A 6,748-nucleotide genomic window follows, 5' to 3' on the forward strand; every position below is an offset into this window, starting at 1 on the left:
TCAATAAATGAATTCAGCAAGGTAGTAGGATACAAGCCTTAATATACAGAAATCTGTTGCATTTCTTTATACTAAGAATGAAATGTCAGAAGAAGAAAGTAAATCCAATTTAAAACTGTGTCAAAAAAATACACAAAAACCTAGGAATTAACCAACGAGGTGAAAGACACATATGCTAAAAACTATAAAACATTGATAAAGGAAACTGAAGATGATTCAAAGAAATGGACAGATACCCCATGCTCTTGGATCGGAAGAATTAATGTTGTTAAAATGGTTGTAACACCCAAAGAAATCTACAGATAGGAATCTGCAATCCCTATCAAAATACTCATGACATTTTTCACAGAACTAGAACAAATAATCCTAAAATTTATATGGAACCATAAAAGACCCAGAATTGCCAGAGCAATCCTGAGGAAAAAGTACAAAAGTTGGAAGAATAATCCTTCTAGACTTGAGACAATACTATGATACTATACTAATCAAAACAGCAAGGTATTGGCACAAAAAAAGACATATAGATCAACAGAACAGAACAAAGAGTCCAGAAATAAATCCACATATCTATGGTCAATTAATCTATAACAAACAGGGCAAGAATATACAATGGAGAAAAGACAGTCTCTTCAACAAGCAGTGCTGGGAAAGTTGGACAGCTGCATATAAAGCAATTAAACTGAACATTCCATCACACCATATACAAGCAAACAACCCCTCCCAATCCATAATAATCACAAAGTGGTTTAAACACTAAATATAAGACTCCTCCATAAAACTCCTAAAAGAGAACATAGGGAAAATATTTTCTGACATAAATTGTTTTCTTAAGTCAGTCTACAAAGCAATACAAAAATGCAAAAATAAATAAATGAAATCTAATCAAATTTAAAAGCTTTGGCACAGCAAAGGAAACTACCAACAGAATGAAAGGACAACCCACAGAATGGGAGAAAATACTTGCAAGTGATGTAACCAACAAGCAAGGAGTTAATATCCAAAAATACACAAACAATTCATTCAACTCAATATCAAAAAACAAAAACACAACACAATAAAAAAGCGGGCAAAAGACATTTCTCTAAAGAAAAATACAGATAGCCAATAAGTGCACAAAAAGATGCTCACATCGATAATTATTAGAGAAATGCAAATTAAAATCACAATGAGGTATCATCTCACATCAAGCAGAAAGGCCATCATTAAAAATAACAAATGCTGGAGAGGGCATGGAGAAAAGGGAACCCTCCCACAATGTTGGTGGGAATATAAATTGGTGCAGGTACTATGGACAGCAGTATGGGGGTCCCTTAAAAAACTAAAAATAGAGCTACCATATGACCCAGCAATCCTACTCCTGGGCATATATATGAAAAAGACAAGAACCCTAATTAGAAAAGATACATGTACCCCAATGTTCATTTAACATTACTTACAACAGCCAAGACATGAAAACAATCCAAGTGCCCATCAACAGATAACCGGCTTAAGAAGTTGTGCCATAAAAAAGAATGAAATACTGCTATTTGGAGCAACATGGATGGACCTAGAGAATACTATACTAAGTGAAGTAAGTCAGACAGAGAAAGACAAATATTATATGATATCACCTGCATGTGGAATTTAAAAAATAATACAAATGACTCTATATACAAAACAGAAGCAGACCTACAGACATAGAAGACAAACTAAAAATTATCAAAGTGGGGTGGTGGGGGGGAAGGAGTTCCTGTTGTTGTTCAGCAGGTTAAGAACTCGACATAGTGTCCATGTGATGTGGGTTCAATCCCTGGCCTTCTCAGTGGGTTAAGGATCTGGTGTTGCTGCAAGCTGTGGTGTAGGTTGCACATGCAGTTCACATTTGACCCCTAGCCTGGGAACTTCCATATGCTGCAGGTGTGGCCATAAAAAGAAAAAAAAAAAAGTGTCAAGGGTTGGGGTGGGGGTTATAATTTGGGAGTATGGGATTAACAGATACAAACTACCACAAGCAAAAAGAATGTACTGTATAGCACTAAGACCTATATTCAATGTCTTGTAACATAACCTACAATGGAAAACAACCTAAAAAACATTTAACTGAGTCACTTTGCTGTATACCTGAAACTAACACAATATTGTAAATCAAGTATCAAAATAATTTTTGATTATTTCCATGAAAGATAATTAAAAAAAAATCCAGTTCTTTCCATCCTCCATTCCACCATCTTTGGTATGAAAACTTTTGGCCCTCAGATTTTTTTTTTTTTTTTTTTTTGCTTCTTGGTTGCAAGATGGGTTCTGCAGCTTCGGACATCTTGTCATCATACAACTGCATCCATATGTAGGAAGAAGAGTGCAGATAAGGTGACAAGAGAGCTTGTCTTTTCCCAATACCCTCAACAGACTTTCTCTTACATCCCATAGTCATGACTGGGTCCCTTGGGCATTCTTACCCAAAGGCTAAGTATGAACCTAGCATTTTTAACATTTATCACAAGAAGTAGGCTTTGACAAGAGGGGAGAGGACTAAGGTAAGTGACTGACGCTTGGGAGGGTAACAGATCTGCCTCATCTCATTGTGAAGATTAAACACAGAAATGTAAGGCACATCTTCATTTCTTTATTTCTTTCTCCCCTTCAGGTTTCCTTCCTCATTTTTCAGCTTTAGAAGATGGAAATCCAAAAGTTTTGTTTACCTTTCCTAAACAAAGGCACTGCTTGTCTCTTCCACTCCAACCTACTTTTTGGGGTTCTGCTCCAGTTTCCACAAACCATTTGGAATCTCCCTGACCTCTCAAGAAAGTGTCTGACCTCAGATGGAGGAATATATATATATATATTTTTAAATCACAGATGTTGATTATAAGAATAAACTGAGAAATCTTTATAAACAAAAAATTAGAAAAATCAGCAGAGTCTAAGTTCTTTCTGCAATGTTAGTCTGCACCAAAAATCATCCATTTCAGTGGAGTGAAGCTCTTTCCATACAGAAAAGGGGTGAAAGTCGCCCCCACGCCTGCCTGCACTGACTGCTGGCTCTGTGGGCGCCACAAGATGTTTCTTGCCATCAGAGCAGTGACTTCAGTTTTTCCATTCCAACTGTGGTGAAAATGAATAAGAAAACTGGATCCTGCCTCTGGAAGCAGGATACAGGCTCCACACTAATCAAAAACGGAAGATTCATTATAAGGCAGCATTTCATTCCCGGGACTTTGAAGAGTTCCTACATTTGTCAAGGTGGCTCTGAGTCATTTCACTGACTGCCACAGGATTAGAATGGGGATGTTGTACAAGCCTGACCCTTTGCAGGAAAGGGTATTTTCTCTAAATGAGTTTCTCTTGCTGCTGAGTCATTGTAATCCAAATCTCATCATTTCACCTCCTCTCTTCTACTCATTTACCAAATAGCTGGCTATTTTAAGTGGGGTAGGAGAGGGAGTGGAGATAAAGAAAAGGCCTCGGCTCATCCTGAGGAAAGGGACCCTGGGCTAAGTGCCTGAATGACTCCCCTGGCTCTGAGGGGGCCTCTCCTGTGCTGCCTCCAGTGGAGAAGCTAGGATAAATCTGCTCTGCAGTCCTATCACTTAGGAACATCCACAGACAAAAATTGTTGACAACTTCAGACTGCAACCTTGTGGGATTCTGTTGGAAGTCCTGCAAAGGAAAATCACCCGCAGCTGTCTGAAGGTTAATAAAGCCTCTACCAAGAAACAAACCAGCTGAAAAACCAGGCTTATGAGGAAGGCCTTTGTGCAGGCTGGGAAGAATTGCGGTTTTTATCAATTTGAATGCCCCTGCGCAGTCAGCATGGACCTGGTTGCTCTGGGATCATACAAGAGTGGGGGGAGCTGAAGCTGCCCCGAGGGTGCATACTCCCTCTTCTGTCCCAGAAGCCAGACCTCAGTGCAAGAAACCAAGGGAAACTCTTGCAAGGCAAGAGTATGGGATTCAGGCTAAACTGTGTAGGTGGGATTGGAAAGACCTAAAAAGCTGTGGGATATGAGTCCCTTAAAAGCAGGGCCCCAGCTGGCTTATTTTGGTAACCTTGGCATTGTGAATATTACATAAGGTAGGGGTTTAATTGGTTAAATTTCAAGTAAAGGTTAAGTCTACACTTTTATTCACCTATAATTTCAGCCCACTCAATTTTTTGTTTTTTGTTTTTTGTCTTTTTAGGGCTGCAACCATGGCATATGGAGGTTCCCAGGCTAGTTGTTGAATCAGAGCTGCAGTTGCCAGCTTATGCCACAGCCACAGCAACGCAGGATCAGAGCCACATCTTTGACCTACACCACAGCTCACAGCAATGCTGGATCCTTAACCCATTGAGCGAGGCCAGGGATCGAACCCACATCTTCACGGATACTGGTTGGGTTCATTACCACTGAGCCACGACAGGAACTCCTCGGCCTATCCAATTTTATGCCTGCTGCCTCTACCCATGTACTTAGCATACATGCCTAAATAAAATCACCTCAAAACCTCAGTGATTTCTAAATAGTCACACACACAATCATACAGTCATACACTCACCCAAATGCTCAAACACACACAAGTTCTCATTTATTCACATTTTTGTTGACTCTCTTGATCTCATGCTCACTTTTTCTCATTCCAGAATTGTTGTCAGGAGTTAGAGAAAGAAAAAAAGCTTAGTTTTTCCAAGACTTCACCAATCAATTCACAAAAGCACAAGGATGAAGGTTTAGAAAAGTAGATGAAGAGGATAAGAGCAAGACAATGGGAGAGGGAAGAGAAAGAATCAAAGAGGTAGAAAGCCAGAGCAGGTAAGCTCCCCATTGTGGGTGAGGAGTTAATTGTGAATGATGAGGCTCTTCCCCTAACGAGGATAAGAAAGATGGCTCCCAGCTTCTATAGCAGGGTCAGAAAGAGTCCTACAGAGACAAAGCACTTTAGGCTTGATAATTTGTGGAGAAGCAGAAAAAAGGAACTACACCTCTATTCTGTCATAAATTCCAGTCACTTATTTTTGAGTAGTTTAGTTTCTTGTGTGGACAGACTTATGCTTTACATACAATCTTTCCATTGAATCAACTCTAGTGCAAAGTTGAGTACTTTTTCTTTTTTAATATCTCAACTAATTGCTGAATGCACATGCCTCCTGTTATGGTTAATTTTATAGGTAGACTTGACTGGGCCTTGGGTGCCCAAATATTTGGTCAAACATTATTCTGGATGTTTCTGTAAAGCCGTTTCTGGATGAGATTTACACTTAAATGAGTAGACTAAGAAAACAGACGCCCTCCATAACGTGAGTGGGTCTCATGCATTCAATGGAAAGCCTGACTAGAATGAAGCACTAACTTCCCCTACACAAGAGGGAATTCTCCAGCTGACAGACTTCAGGTTCCATCTGCAACATCAATTCTTCCTGTTGCTCCAGCAGACTGCCTTTTGGATTGAACTGCAACTCTTTCCTGAGCATCCAGCCTGCTAGACTCCCCCATCGGATTTTGTACTTGCTAAGCCTCTACAATCCTGAGCCAATTCCTGAAAATGAATCTCTTTACACACACACATAGGTGTGCATGCATGCGCATGTGCACGCGCACACACACACACACACACACACACACACATTTTCCTTTTGATTCTGGAGAACCTTGACTAATACAACATCTTACAAGCTGACCAAGAAGGTTGAGATACAGCAAATGTATCCATGCTTTTTTCCAATCAGCACGATAACTAAGGAGTGTGGACTAAAGGGGTGGGAGCCCAGGATCTGAAGTCACTGGATTTGGTTCCCAGGATCTGAAGTCACTGGTGAGGTCTGTTCCTTTCTAGCTCTTTGTCCTGGATTGGTCACCTAAGCTGGAGAAACAATTGTTCAGATGACTAGAGGACTCCAGCCAGTAGTATATCAGTTTTCTATTGCTACTGTAACAAATTACCACACTCAGTGCTAAAAACAAAAAATTAACTTTCTTACAGTTCTAGAAGTCAGAACTCTCAAATCAAGGTGTAGGCAGGACTTCTAGAGGGTTCAGGGGAGGATCTATATCTTGCTTTTTTCGGCTTCTAGAGGCTGCCTTATTCTTAAGGTCACAGCCCCTCCTTTATATCACTCCAACCTTTTGCTTACATCGCCACATCTTGCCCCACTCTTGTCATCTCCTGCCGCTCTTTTACAAGGACCCTTATGATTACATTGAGCCCATCCAGATAATCCAGGATAATCTCCCCATATCAGTATCGTTAGCTTAATCATATCTTCAAAGTCTGACATATGAAGCATATAAAGTAACATTCACAGCTCAAGGATTAGGACATGGTTGTCTTTGGAGTTAGGGGTGGGATGTTATTCAGCTTACCACGCCTGGTCACCGGAGGTCACTGGTTACACAGGGAAGGTGAGATGGGGAAGGATTCCAAGATTTCAGATTTCGTACCTGAAACCATTTTTGTTTTTTTTGGAAAAGTACTCAACTATTTGGTGAATGTAGAAAGTTGCAACAAAGAAATGCTTTCTTGGCTGCTAAAGAGACAAGTATGTGTTGGTACCATGTTTTCCTTTAACAATGAAAATTCTGCTCTTAGAATCATCATAGAGTAAAACTTCTCCCACCTCAAAATATAAATACATTTTTTGAAGTATAATATTCTGGTTATCTAGGCACACAGATCTATGGAGTCTGACCCCTGGCAGCTTTACAAAGTGTAGCTGACCCTTGAACACAGGTCTGAACTGCACGTGTCTACTCATGCATGGATTTTTTTTCAGTAAACACTTACTACAGTACTA

This window comes from Phacochoerus africanus, chromosome 1, assembly GCF_016906955.1.
Source record: "Phacochoerus africanus isolate WHEZ1 chromosome 1, ROS_Pafr_v1, whole genome shotgun sequence".
In the NCBI taxonomy this organism is placed as follows: Eukaryota; Metazoa; Chordata; class Mammalia; order Artiodactyla; family Suidae; genus Phacochoerus; species Phacochoerus africanus.